Source organism: Rhodnius prolixus, unplaced genomic scaffold (genome assembly GCF_049639745.1).
Source record: "Rhodnius prolixus isolate KJV_2025 unplaced genomic scaffold, Rpr scaffold_2, whole genome shotgun sequence".
Lineage (NCBI taxonomy): Eukaryota > Metazoa > Arthropoda > Insecta > Hemiptera > Reduviidae > Rhodnius > Rhodnius prolixus.
Genome location: NW_027411592.1, coordinates 20,181,957 through 20,197,022, shown reverse-complemented (window position 1 = coordinate 20,197,022; position 15,066 = coordinate 20,181,957). Strand labels below are relative to the sequence as shown.

The window sequence follows — 15,066 nt, the reverse complement described above, 5'->3', positions numbered from 1 at the left end:
TTTGATTGTGATCTTTTTACCATTTAACTAAAGGAAGTGCACAGACTGGTATCAAAGCTTCAATATTTTTTTGTATAAACTTGTTCTTTAATATAAATATAATGTCAATAAAACAATCATAAATATTTACGAGCAATAATTTTTTCAAGGATTTTTCAATCACCTTTTACTATAGTTTATTAGTAATAAAAATGGTTATAAATATTCTTCAACTATTAATGGTTTAACTTTTCTTCTCATAATGCTCACTTTTAAAATTAATTATTTTCACTTTTTTTAATAACAAAAATTTGTGGTGTGGCCACCCTCAAAATGTTTTTTTTTGTTTTAATTTCTTCAGTTTTCTCTTCAAAATTAATTTTTTACCCCTCAATAAAACTACTGTAAAATTGTTATTCTAATTTCAAAACCATTATCTAATTAAAGTTCTTTTTCTGCTTGAACACTGCATAATTTCAACTGACTTCAACTGCCTTAGCTTTGGTCCAATGAACAAAATCTTAGGTCTTTGGAAATTGGATGAATAATATTGGATTACAGCATTCCATTTATAGCTAAATATACGAGGGTCGTTTGAAAAGTCCGTGCAAAGTCAGAGAGATAGCACTACTGGCGCGTATCGAGGTTCTTGGAAGAACACACACCAAGTTTCAGCCAGATCGGTCTATTTCTTTGTGTTTGGCATTCGTTTGAATCGAGGAAGTCGAGTGATTTTCAAAAAATGGACTAAACAGAATTTCGTGTGTTAATTAAACACTACTTTATGAAAGGCAAAACGCCTCAGGAGACTAAAGAGAAGCTTGATAAACATTATGGTGACTCTGCACCTTCGATTAGAACAGTTTATTAGTGGTTTCAAAATTTTCGGAGTGGCCATATGGGCACAAGTGACGCTGAACGTTCTGGACGCCCTGTTGAGGTTACTACTCCAGAAATCATTGATAAAATCCATGATATTATGGTGATGGATGACAGAAGAGTGAAGGTGCGTGAGATTGCTAGTGCTGTGGGCATCTCGAATGAACGGGTACATAATATTTTGCATCAACATTTGGACATGACAAAGCTATCCGCAAGATGGGTGCCGCGATTGCTCACGCTTGACCAAAAACGAAATCGTGTGAAGTGTTGCAAGGACGGTTTGCAGCTGTTCCAGAAGAATCCGCAGGACTTTAAGCGTCGTTTCGTCACTGTGGATGAAACATGGATACATCACTACACTCCTGAGACCAAAGAACAATCTAAACAATGGGTTACCAAGGGGGAATCTGCGCCAAAAAAGGCGAAGACCGTTCCTTCGGCCGGAAAGATTATGGCGACTGTCTTTTGGGATTCGCAAGGAATAATCCTCATCGACTATCTGGAAAAGGGTAAAACTATTACAGGTGCATATTATTCATCGTTATTGGACCGTTTGAAAACCGAGCTGCAAGAAAAACGCCCACGATTGGCCCACAAAAAAGTCCTTTTCCATCACGACAACGCACCAGCTCACACCTCAGCAGTTGTGGTCGCAAAATTAATGGAAATAGGGTTCCAACTCGTTTCACATCCCCCCTATTCTCCAGACTTGGCTCCCTCGGACTACTATTTGTTCCCCAATATGAAGAAATGGCTGGCGGGAAAAAGATTTTATTCAAACGAGGAGGTGATTGCAGAAACGAATGGCTATTTTTCAGACTTGGACAAATCCTATTATTCGGAAGGGATCAACAAACTAGAGCAGCGTTGGACGAAGTGTATAAGCCTAAAAGGAGACTATGTTGAAAAATAAAAAAGGTTTACCCCAAAAAATTAAGTAGTTTTTATTTTTGCACGGACTTTTCAAACGACCCTCGTATGTCCGCATATTTGTGTTAATTTCTTATCAAATTCTGGACCTCGTATCAAAAGGGGAATCTAGCTGTTTTTGATCACCTAGAGGTACTACAATAGACCTTATGGCTGTAGTGCCTTAGCGCAACGCGCCTCATTAATCTCTGTAACTAAAACGATCGGTTCAGTAGCTAGGCTTTAGGAATCGTGAAAGCATTGAACGCAAAAAGGAAAGCGCCGCATACTTGGGAAAACGTTTTTATTTAATCACCTGGCAAACGTTTTTTAGACGATAGATAGGATCGATAATATTGGACGATTGGTTGCGAGTGCAATCTATCAACGGTGTGGAAATGCAAACAATATCGAGCCGCTGGATACTGTGTGTGATTGATTTCTTCATCCTCCTATCTCTGTATTTTCAAGAAGTTCCTTCTAGCAAGGAGTAGCTTAAACTGTCAAGTTAAAAATAAATGCCTACTTTTATGAGGCGGTTAATGTCTAATCAATCCTTCTTGCGTACAACCTTAGGTTTGTATTGAAATAGACAGTTTTCCGCTAGGTAATGGGAATACTGTTTATTAGAGGGCTACGTTTATATCTTTGTAAAAAAAAAAATAGATTATAAAAGATTTATGATGAACTTAAAAATTAATGAGGAACAGTGAGAGAATATTGAATAAAGTTGGAACTGTATCAAGGAGCTGTATCAAGGAAGTCGAGAGCGTAGTCAGTCCAAGTTCACTAGGTTTTAAGCACCAGTGGTGATCCACGATCTAAAAATAGATTGGCTGCACTCAATAGTCCCATACGATGCAAGTATAGTAAGACATCACATCAATATGTCCAGAGACCGACTTTGTTTACAATGGAGTTACAATTACGTCAGTGGAGCCGCTCGACTACATTGTTGAGATGCTATAATAATAACACAGTGTACTGGTCAGTCAAGAATGATAATTACAGAATAGAATCAATAAGCTTAAATAAATGCATTATATTAAATAAAAATACTTAAATATAAATTGAACAAATACACAAATCTTATATGAATAAGCAAATTGAATGAATAATTTATTAGCAGATCAGAATATCTTGAAAATAAAAAAAGTTAAAATTTCCTCTGAGTTATAGAATATTATTCATTGTTTTCGGTGACTGATTCATTAATGTAAAAGGAAAAACTATTTCTGAGTTCAGTCCTAAACAATTCAAGACCTAAACAGTCAGAACGGAAGACACATTAACCTTTGCGTTAAAAATATACATTATAACTATTATAAATGACTGCAAGCATAAGCCCTGAAGATGGCCTAGTCCCTGGGTCGAAAGTTCGGCAAAAAATAAATAAAAAACGGACTAAAATTAGCAATAATCTTTCTGACTATTTCTCATAAATATAATGGATTGTAAATTGTCCACTGATTCAACTGATTTGCTCTTTTGTCTTCTCCTCTTTTGAAAGTGGTGCATAATTCAGCGATGGGATTTAACAAAAACCTTAAGGAAATTGATTACCGTTAAGGAATCTCCTCCAGAATAATTGAAAAAAATCGACAGATTTTTAAACATCTAGCTTCCAATTCGTTATAATATTCGAATATTCGTTAAATAAAGTACTTGAATTTGGATAAAAGAGCCGCATGTGGCTCGCGAGCTGCGGGTTGCCGATCCCTGGACTAAGGTATTACTGTGTTCTAGTCCACGGATTACTACCGCCATCTCTCCCTCCTTCTTCTATTATTTCAAGATAAACTTTAAAAAAGGAATTGTCTTAAAACTGATGGAAAGGCATTCTCTAAAACAAAGGACTTTCTCAAAGAATGGGCGTCTATAGGTACGAGAAAATGATGGTGATCTAAACTTAGTTGGACAGGTTCAATCAATGAAGAAGACACAGCAGGCTAGCGATTAGACGTGGAAGAAATGCTCTAAGAAGCGCTTAAAATCTCTGCTTAAAAGTGGAGAAGGACTTGGAATTCACAGATTTCTTTTCTAGCCTCGACTATTTTATTAAAATGCTACTCAGCTTCATCACTGATTCACTACAACAAATGCAATAGCCCTAATTTATGTAGTAACTGTACAAAATGTAAAGCAATTTGATTCAATCATTTTCGAAAATGATCGGTAAAAACTGTAATCCTGTTCATTAAATTGGCATCTCATACTAAATCTTACTCCTATTTTCATGCGATCCTATTTTAAGGTAAAAGAACACATTTTTGTAAGTTATTGGGTGGTGATAAGGTTCGTGAATGTCCATTTGGGGTACATGTTCATCATGAATTACTTCTTCCTCGTCCAGAAAACGCACACATCTATTTTAGTGATCCTAGCACGGCTTTCTGTCTCAGAATTTCTCACAGTATCCACATTTCACCCTGCTTTTGACGAAGCGCTAGTCAGGTGATGCATAGTTTTTCTGTAGCAGCATCAGTCTCGTTATTTAATAGCCACACCTCGTTTGCTTCTGAACAGTGAATTTGGCGTCTTTCAAATATCGAAGGAGCCATATTTATATAATTGTACCAACGGAGACAAGACAAAAACTAATTCCTGTTAGGAAGCTATAATAATTTCGTCTAAGTTTTAAGTTCAGCAATAGAGAAAATTTTCTTTAGAGTTAATTAAAGTTGTGATTGGGTTTTGATTGCGAATACTAAAAGCGTTGCATTTAAAGTTAATTAACGGAACATTTCTAATTAAGATGAAAATTAGTGTTCAAAGTAAAGTGATATCAGTCGGCTAACTCTAATCAATGTCTCTTCAAATTGACTACGTATTTATTTGGGAGAAGTTAAATAAATATTCCATTCTCAGGAAGTGTTAAACGAGGAAAAGTTTAAAAATTCAAAAAGTAAAGTGCAAGAAAATCTGCTGGAAATGTCTGACAATGAACCTGGCGAAATGAATATTAATGGCCAAATTTAATTAAGCATTTTTTTAAAAATCTAAATAAAAATGTGTTCTTATGCTTGTATATGCTCTGATGAACAGCGAAAGATAATTGGTTGTGATGATAATGATTTTTTACAACTACGCAACCTCTTTATAAATTATTCCACAAGTTGCACTAAAATTGTTGCTTATAACTGCATCTACCAAATCGGAGGATCCTCTATATTAAATTACTTAATGGATGGACCATTTAATACGTTTGACAAACAGGAAAACGGTTGGGAGTTGTTTCGTTAAAATTCGTTGAACATAACAAAAATTTATTGTATAACACTTAATTCCCATTTATCAAATTTCCAAAGCTGGTAGTTGTTTCATTACAATTGAATAGAAGATATGGAATCACCGCTTGAACGCAACCGCTTCCAGACTTATTTCTTTTTTCAAAAAAGCCTTCTCTTTCGATTGCAGCGTCTCACGTGCTTGTAGAGAAATCTGTCTGACCGGAACCGTCGTTTGTGTAAGAGGTGTTACTTTCGTTTTGCCGAAAACATGATACTACACATGTAGTAGAGCAACGAATTGTCGTGAAATTTCACATGAAACTGGGTAAAACCGCTAATGAAACTTATCTTTTATTAAAAGAAGTTTATGGCGATGAATTTTAATCACGTGCGCGAGTTTTTGAGTGGTTCAAGCGTTTCCAAGATGGCCGAGAAGACGCCGGAGATGATGACCGCCCGGGTCGCCCTTCCACATCCAAAACGGATGAAAATATCGATTATAATTAATCAACATTACTACCGTGAGGTGCTTGCTCAACTCCGTGAAAAAGTAAGGAAAAAATGACTCGATTTGTAAAAGAACAAGTCATGGGTTCTCCATCAAGATAACGCGCCGGCTCACACTGCATTGTCTGTCACAAGACGTTTCTAGCCAAGTACAACTGGTCCCAGTTTTAGGCCATCCTCCTTATTCGCCTGACCTGACCCCAAATGACTTTTATCTGTTCCCCAAAGTCAAATCTGCATTAAAAGGAACACGATTTCAGTCCATTGAAGCTGTGAAAGAAAAAGCGGCACGCGTCATGCAGGAGCTCACAGAAAAAGACTTCCAGCACTATTTCGAACAATAGTAAATTCGCTTGGAGCGTTGTAGTGATAGGGGAGGGGTATATATTGAAGGTGATAATAACTAAATATGTATAAATTTAAAATGAAATGTTTTATAGCAATAGTCTCGGTTATTTAATAGCCTCATCACGTATTCTTAGAGAAAAAGTACTCCCACTTCTTGACCAGCAATCATATTCACGTAATTGAAGGGAACAACTTGAGCTCATAGCGCTTAGCTACATCCGGCCACAGAGCAGCCATTAATTTTCTGTTAGATTCTTGTAACGTTTATTTCTAACTTTACGAGTTCTTATCGGAAGTTTGCTCCACTACATTTACTAAACATGTGCTATATGATTGCATTGTAAACAATCACTTTTACTAGTAACATTTCTTCCGCAGCAGGCGCTAGTAATTTCATTTAGGAGGAAGAAGGATATGCACATATAAAGTGCAAGAGAAGTCGCCAATCAGAAAAGAGAAAACAATAAATAAAATATTGAACTGCTTTCAAAAGAATATCTGGTGCGAAATTGGTCGGATTCCACTCTAATTTCTAGATAGTATCTAAACCTGTTTTGCTGACCTTGGCTAGTCCATGTGCCTCGTAATTATTCCAGATTTTTATGTCTTAATGATTTGCAACTGAGTGGGGGTCCATTTTCGAAAATTAATTCCTGTATTTTTTTTTTTTTTTGGTTATCTATTACTAACGGGATCAGGTGAAGTAGCTAGTTGCCATCTTCATAAAATGTTGAAATTGTAATTACGAGTAACGGTGTTCCATAAACTAGGTCAAAAAGCGAACATACTTGTAAAGGATCGGCTTCAAATTTGGTGCAAAAAGAAGAATTTGCAGCAAAATTCATATATTCATTTCGTAGACATTTATATAATTGTAACATCCTCTATCGGACTCCGGTATCTTTGTACTTTACCTTTCAAATTCAAAATAAGTAAAATTTCACGAAAAAGTGAAAAATCACAGATGTGTATGTTAGTAACATTAAATTTTGATTTACATATATTTTAAACCTAAACTAAAATTATTAAAATTTTGATTTGTGTTGAGTACCTAAATGTGAATGTTGGAACTGAGCGACGGTTGCGCCATTGCATTGTGGGGAAAAAAAGCTACTAAAAAATGTAATGGACCAGTTCTGAAGATTCTTTTTCTTCCCCTTATTTCCTGTTACCAAATTTACATCTACCAACTTCCGGATGAACTTAACATTAGGGATTGTAATCAACATTAAAAGTCAGTGAAATACGTGAAATTAAGTTTAATTTTTAGTAATCCCTCCAAATTGATTTCTATGTTAAGAAAACAGTTTCAGATGTAATCTGCTTGTGTTTCTTGTTAAGGATTAAAACTCCTTCGCTGCACTTATTATTTTTTTTTAATATCCTTTTATTGAAATTTACACCTGAACCTACAGGGTACAATAAGTAAATGTGATAAGTGTATAAATAATTAACGTGGCAGATGTGAATGACGATCATCCAGTGATGGCCGCCATTAGTCACCCAGTTGGTCACGGGGCCAACGGCGCCTCAGCCGTCTTCGAGGATTGGAGGGTAGCGTAGTTAAAGACAAGTTTGCAGCTAAAGGGTTGAGATGAAGTGAGAGTTTTTGATGAAAATTTTTATATCGGATTTTGGCAAGTTCGGAGATAAGTGGAATTTGGAGATCTGTATGTATTGTGTAGTTGCTAACATAGAATGGAGCGTCTACTATGCGGCGGAGTATTTTAGATTGGAGTGTTTGTAGTTTATTGATGTTGGATTTTTTAGCTGTTCCGTAAAGTTCGAGTCCGTAAGTCCATATTGGTGTGAGAAGAGCTGTAATAGAGTCGTCGTTTGTTCTTATTTGGACTTATTTTAAATTTGAAATTGTAAGGATCTCAAGATATTTGTTTAGTTTATTCTTTAAATATCTTATTAAAAATGGGTTATTTCTGTTTGGTGCTGAATTTGGCTTGGCATAACTATGAGATACAAGTAATATTTATACAGGGTTTTGGTTTACTTTAAAAAATGCTAAAAAGATATTTATATTAATCAAAAGTTATAAGTATATTTGTTGAGCAGGCTTGGACTGTGTATCATATTTGCAATGTAAATTATATTTATGCCGGATATGAGAAATTCCATTTAAAAAAAATTAAAACCTTTGGCGTTTGCTTTCTATAAAAAGAGATCTCATCTTGAGTAACAAAGACGAATGGACCTCTCTTTAAGAAAGAGAGCTCTATTAAGTCACAAAGCCTCACAGATCAAAGTAATATTGCCTCAATGTTAAAAAGGAAGCGTTGAAAAACTTAATTCTGTTTTATAGGCTATAAGCAACAAACTACCCCATTTGGGGGGGGGTGGAGCTTCAGCCATCACTGCTCGGTGGATTTTGATATCAGATTGAACGAAAACTTTCATCAGATTTGCCAAAATTAACTTTCTATTTCGTGAATACAGTGAATTTTACCAAAAATTCTATTTTGTGCGCTTATTCGTGTAAAATTAGACTTTATAGATAATTTACATAAAAATTGCGAAGGTTTCTTTTATTGAAAAGTACGATCGGTAGCCAAAATTGAACTATAATTATTATTATTAATAAGTTTATTGATTGAAATAAAATATAATTATGTTACCAGTGGCAGGTAATATAGTACATATAGTATAATAGTGGAGTTTGCATTGTAGGTAACCCTTATACGATTCTCTTTAGGAGATTGCTGCTGTTCTATATTCAGATCAGGATCTAGATAACTCCCAGTGGAATTACATTAATTAAAAGTATTCTCTGCGATTGAACGGCTTTTTAGCATCAATTACATTATTACAAAGCACTGGTGGTGCAGTGCTGAACAACCACTCAGCATATTATGCAGATCTGCTTATAAATAATCCGCTAATAAATTATTGCCCGCATTATTGTATCTAAATAATAAAATCTTATTATTTTAAAAAGATGTTTTACTATTCAACTAAAAGCTATGTTAGTTTCAAATAAGAACTACTCGGCGCGAACTAATTCTTCCCTCTCCTCCCGCCAAAAGTCACATGACTTACTCTTATTAATAAAAAGTTCTGGACCGACCAATTATCTTCGTCTTACTGCAAAGTGACTCCAGTCCGATTCCATCCTTTCTTAGAAATAGCACTAAAAGAACTCTCATAACAAAATTATTGGAACAAAAGTTACGTATTTGCGTGGTGGAAATGTTAAACAGATTGCTTAGAGAATAACTTAGTGACCATTTTCGAGAAAACCTCAATAAAATAGAAAATCTAGGCGGAAAAGTTTTACTTCCGTCTAAGGTACTTTCTTTGAGCTTGGTATTCTAGCAAGTCCTGTAATCTTTCTTAATAAAGTAAAGTAAAGTAATTGCCTATTTTTTCAGGCAGGCTTTACGTCCAACTACTAATTTTAGGGGTCATGGACGGTGGCGACTAGCAATCTAACTTTACTATAAATTTCCAAGGCCTAAGACCGGGAAACGAACCCAGTACCACAATGCATATTAGCTTTGCGGGTCTTGCCTCTTAACCGCTCGGCTACCGTGGCGCCTTCTTTCTTAATATTTAAAAGTTATGATAGTACAGTCATCCCTTGCTACTTCGCGGTTCATTTATTGCGGCCTCAGTACATTGCGGATTGTTCGAAAATTCAAAATTGATTAATTATGGCGCGAAAGTTGCCCGCACGCCAGCAGAAGGCATTTATAAAGATCAAGCGAAGAGAAGCTATTGTCAGAGATGAGTTACGTACCTTGTTATAAAAGAAAAGTTATAAGAATAAAATAGTTGTAAAAACATATTTACAGTATGTACACTTTAGTTACATCTAAGTATGTTACACAAACACATATCATATTAATATCATTTATACATTATTTTATGTATGTTATTTATACTAATAATATTTTATTTACATGTTTGAAACTATTCTTTAATATTCTAATGATATCATATACACTTAATATATGGTTTCATATACACTTATTGATATTATACATACACTAAAAACGTACGTATGTTAAAAATGAGAGGATGACACTACTTCGCGGTTTTTCACTTATCGCGGCCTAATCTGGTCCCTATTAACCGCAATAACAGGGATGACTGTATACTGGAACACAGGCGAGATTAAGATACAGGTTTTGTTATTGTAAAGGGGGAGCATTTAATTTGTAAATAATAATTGAATAATTAGTAGGAAAAAATGCAATTGTTAAGTTAAACTGCTGACGGCACGGCAGGTAGCGGCCGAGAGCAATGTACCGTGTGAGAGAGAGAGAGAGAATAGCGAGCGCGTGGTGTATAATGTATAGACACCGGCAGAGTTAGTTAGAGTGTGTGAGAGGAAACAAGTGTTATGCGTTTGATGGGATTGTTTTGCTGTGAGTATTGAACATAAATTTTTACGCATTGCTTCCGGCCGAGGCTAACTGTTGCCGTAGTGAGGGAGAAGTACATTTGCTAGAGTGTAGATTAACAAAAGATAACCGATAGTATTAATAATAATAATAATAGTAATAATAATAATAATAATAATAACAGTAATAATAATAGAATGTTTGAGAATAAGGGCCCAACTTTGTTGATTTAATTTGTAATTTGCCTATTTAATCTTACTTTTATGTTATCTTATAGTTTCTTCAGTTTCGTTTATATTTCTATTGTTAATTATGTTTTTGGAAGTATTAGTTTGGTTTTGTATTAATGAGCTCAACTCTTTGTATGCGATTTTCTAATTGGTGTATTGGGACCAACAATAAATCAGTGTATTCATAGCCTGACGAGTTATTTGTACCCCCCTGCTGAGCGAGCGAAATTCCCCTTGCCCTGATCGCCCTTAACGGCGCTCGGTCACAATTCTGGTGTCAGAAGTGGGATCTCTATGCCACTAACGGACCCTACCATGGAGGCTCTGAGGAGGGAGGTGGAGGAATTACGCCGAGCCAATCGTGAGTTACAGACCCTAGATGAGGAACGTTTACGCATGGAGGGGGAGTTAACCACGTTGAGGACAATGGTAGGCACGGATGGCCCTTCCTTAGCGAGCGAGCGTGAATCGACTGGTCATTCCGGGCGGAGGGAGATGGCATTCTAGGGATCGTTGGTATGGCTGCTTTGAAGATGAGGCTGGATATGCGGACGCGTGAATTGGTAGGAGATGAGGGGGAAGGAGCCTCGGATGGACAGGAGAAGGTGTTACTCGTAGGGAAGGGTGAACCTCAATCCAGAGTTGAGAGAAATGAGTTCCCCGAGGACGAGGAAGAGAGAGATGGGTCGGGAGCCGTATACCTGGTCGCGGCAGAAAAGATAAGGATCCCACCCCGTTGTGAAGTGTTGGTACGTGGTAGGGCCTCCGGCTGGCGCTCAGGCGCCACTGTGCTGGTGGAACCCTACCCAGCAGAGACCAATCGGGACTGGTGTGTAGGCAGAGGGATAAGTCAAGTAGTTGATGGCGCCGTGTGGGTGCGGATGGTAAATGTATCGCAAACGGAAGTGATGATAGGGAAATCTGAGAGGCTAGGGTGGGTGACGGAAATAGAAACTCAGGGAAGCAAGTGGGTCGGCGTTTGCCAAGAGAGTGGCGGGGTTCCCAGAGCCCGTGAAGGATTGGGAAAGCTCCTTGGGGACAAGCTAGGCCATTTACGGGGGAAGGAACGAGACCTCTTGGCTACGGTTCTAGCCCAGTTTGAGGATGTTTTTCAGGACCCGGACACATCCTCGCTAGGGTGTACTTCCCAAATCAAACACACCATTAATACGGGAAATGCGACCCCTATTGCGAAGCGCCCTTACCGGGTGCCATACCACCAACGTGAAACTATGAAGGAGCTGGTTGACGACATGCTGACGAAAGGCGTAATTGAACCGTCTGACAGTCCATGGTCGGCACCAGTGGTGTTGGTACGGAAGAAAACCTCCGATGGATCGGTGAAGTACCGGTTTTGTACCGATTTCCGGGCGTTGAACGCTGTAACGAAGGTTCCGGTTTATCCGCTACCAAATATCAATGAGACGCTAGAAAGTCTGGGAAGGAGCCGCTATTTCAGCACCTTGGATCTGGCCTCGGGCTATCACCAGATCGAAATAGCTACGGAGGACCAGGCAAAAACCGGATTTTCCACACCCGAGGGGCATTATCAGTACCGTCGGATGGCTTTCGGCCTGGCGGGGGCTCCTGCTACGTTCCAGTTACTGATGGACCGGCTATTAGCGGACCTTAAAGGAGTAACATGCTTTGTATATCTGGATGATGTGATCATCCATAGCGCGACGATCGAAGAACATGCCGAGAGACTAAGTGGGGTGTTGAGCAAACTGAGAGAAGCGCACCTAGTGGTTAACCTCGCCAAGTGCCAATTCGCTACGGAAAGGGTTTGCTACTTAGGGCACGTTGTGAGTCGGAGGGGAGTTCAAGTGGATCCTGAGAAAGTAACTGCTGTGAAGGACTTTCCCCCTCCTGGCAATGTTAGAGAGCTACGCTCGTTTCTAGGGCTAGTAGGTTACTACCGGAGGTATATCTCAAGGTTTGCGGAAAAAGCCCGACCCCTAACTTATCTGACACGCCTAGACCAGCGGTTCCAGTGGGGAGAGGCAGAGGAACAAGCCTTTCAGGGCCTAAAGGATGAGCTATGCAGCGATTCGGTGTTAGCATATCCAGATTTCTCACTACCCTTCAATTTAGCTACTGACGCTTCAGGAGTTGCCCTCGGGGCGGTACTGTCTCAGCTACAAGACGGGGCGGAATGGCCCATTGCTTATGCAAGTCGCCAACTGAATAAGGCAGAACAAAATTATAGTACGACCGAACGGGAAATGCTAGCGGTCGTCTGGGCCACGAAACACTTTAGGTGTTATTTATACGGCCGGCCCTTCAACCTGATCACGGACCATGCAGCGCTGCGGTGGCTTCTCACAGTGAAAGACCCATCATCGCGTCTAACTCGATGGCAGCTCCGCCTAGCGGAATTTCAGTATGAAGTGTTTCATAAGCCTGGGCGTAAAAACTCCAACGCCGATGCGCTGAGTCGACGGGTGGCCACGATAAACGGGGAAGCGGATTCGGGGAGAGGGACGATCCGGGCGCTGCAATTAGCGGACGCGGACTGTGTGCACTTTAAGAACACCAACACAGCTCAATGCGTCATGGATCTGGACGGACTATTATATAGATTTGCGGGGGGAAACGAGCCGTACCAACTGATGGACCAGAGCCAATGCGGGAGACCATTTTGCAGGAGTGCCATGACTCCCCTTTCGCGGGACACCCCGGACTAGAGAGGACCCTGGCTCTGTTGAGGCAAGGTTATTATTGGCCGACTATGTCTCAAGACGCTAAGAGGCATATAGAGAAGTGCCGGAGTTGCCTGGAACGGAAGACGCCCCAGCAGTTACGAGTACCACTGCAGGTACCATATGCGGCCGGGCGCCCCTTTGAGCAGGTGTCCATGGACATAGTGGGACCCCTACCACGAACAAGGGAGGGTAACATGTACCTCCTTACGATGATCGACCATTTAACGCGCTACGCCGAAGCAGTACCGCTAAAAAGCCGAACAGCCCAAGAGACGGCCCAAAAATTTGTGAACCACTTGGTAGTCCGACATGGAGCTCCTAGTCAGCTACTAACTGATCAGGGACGAAATTTCACCTCGGCCTTGGTAAGGGACGCCTGCGATACGCTTGGAATAAAGAAGTTGTTCACGACCGCTTACCATCCCCAGAGTAACGGAAGAGTGGAGAGGTTCCACCGCACGTTGGTAGATGCGTTATCGCATTTTGTGCGCCGCGATGGGGAAGACTGGGACAGATGGGTGCCCTACGTATTGATGGCATATAATAGTACGCCACATTCTGCGACGGGATTCACCCCGAATTATCTCCTTTACGGCCGAGAGCTGCCGCGCCCTAGCGCACTCGACCCTAGGCCTCGTCAAGAGGTAGATCAAGAAACGAGTTATGCAGAGGCATTACGTGGGAGGTTAAGGGAAGCACACTGGATAGCCGCTGAGACGACCGAGCGGGCCTTCGAGGGACAAGCGGCTCAGTATAATAAAAAGGCGCGGGTACGGAGCTTGGTGGAAGGGCAATGGGTTTACCTACACAACCCCGCTGGACGCCGAGGAGAAGCGCAGAAGTTCCGCAGGCCGTGGGAGGGGCCTTTCCGCGTACAGCGGAGTATCACAGATGTGACATTTGAGATTGCGATGGGCGACGGAAGCACTCGGATGGTGCATATAAATCGCTTGAAACCGGTGGTGGTGGAGGGAATCCCCCAAGAAACCACGGAGGAAGATGTCCCCACCTCCTTAAGCCAGAACCTAGGAGCGGAGGACACGCACGACTTGTTTTACGAAGGGTTGTCACTCGAAGGGGCGCCGGGGATCGTGGGAGAAGTTGCAGGGGACGGCGCAAGGAACGCCGAGTCTGGACAAACTGCAGAATCCATCGAAGAGGAGCAGACTGAAATTAACACCTCAGGAGGTGACGATCTTTATGCAGGGGTCAACTTGAGGCCGCGGGGTTACCAGCGGGCTGATGACAGAACGGAGACGACAGAACTAGCCACTGAGCTGAACGTGGGAGAGCTCTCCCCGTCGGCGTACTCACCCCCAGATGACACGATACGAGACCCTACATACACCCCAGTCGGTACACCTAGGCTTCCCTGCACTTGCTCGTCCTACGCGTTGCGTTCCCAAAGGAGCCGGGAGGACTGATGAAGTAATCCGGTGTAGGAAACTATTGGGCGGTGGTCGGATGAATTTGGTTGAGCAGCGGAGCTGAGTCCCCGAACGAGGGACGAGTGCTGCTGACCCGGGACCAATGACAAAATTAGCCAACTAGCCTTGACAACCACGATGGGAGGCACCCGCACAGCCATTAGGGAATTAAGGGTAACCACCTCTAACCTCATGCACCTCCTCTTCCTCACGTCCTCCGGAATCTTGAGATCAATACCTTGGAGGCGAAGGTGGAATTGCGGTCGCTCGAGGGTGCCCTCAGCACCCTAGCCAGGAGAAAGTTAGCAGGCTATTGGCCCCAAGTGACTGAGTAGGATAGTGTATAAAGACAGTCAGATATTATCCGAGAGACTATGGTTCGTGTCGGGAACCGCTGCCGGCGGATATGTACCATTACTACGACATCGCTGAGATAGACGCTGTCTCCACACATGACGACATTCACATCTTGGTGGACATACCCTCGGTGACCA

At 40.8% G+C, this 15,066-nt stretch overlaps 1 protein-coding gene across 2 annotated transcripts in view; it reads left to right on the top strand.

Annotated features, from left to right (window-relative positions):
* The window catches only part of LOC141449241 (basic helix-loop-helix ARNT-like protein 1), a 186,697-nt gene that overhangs the window by 106,298 nt on the left and 65,333 nt on the right, over positions 1-15,066 (top strand). The gene's annotated exons all lie outside the window — the stretch shown is intronic.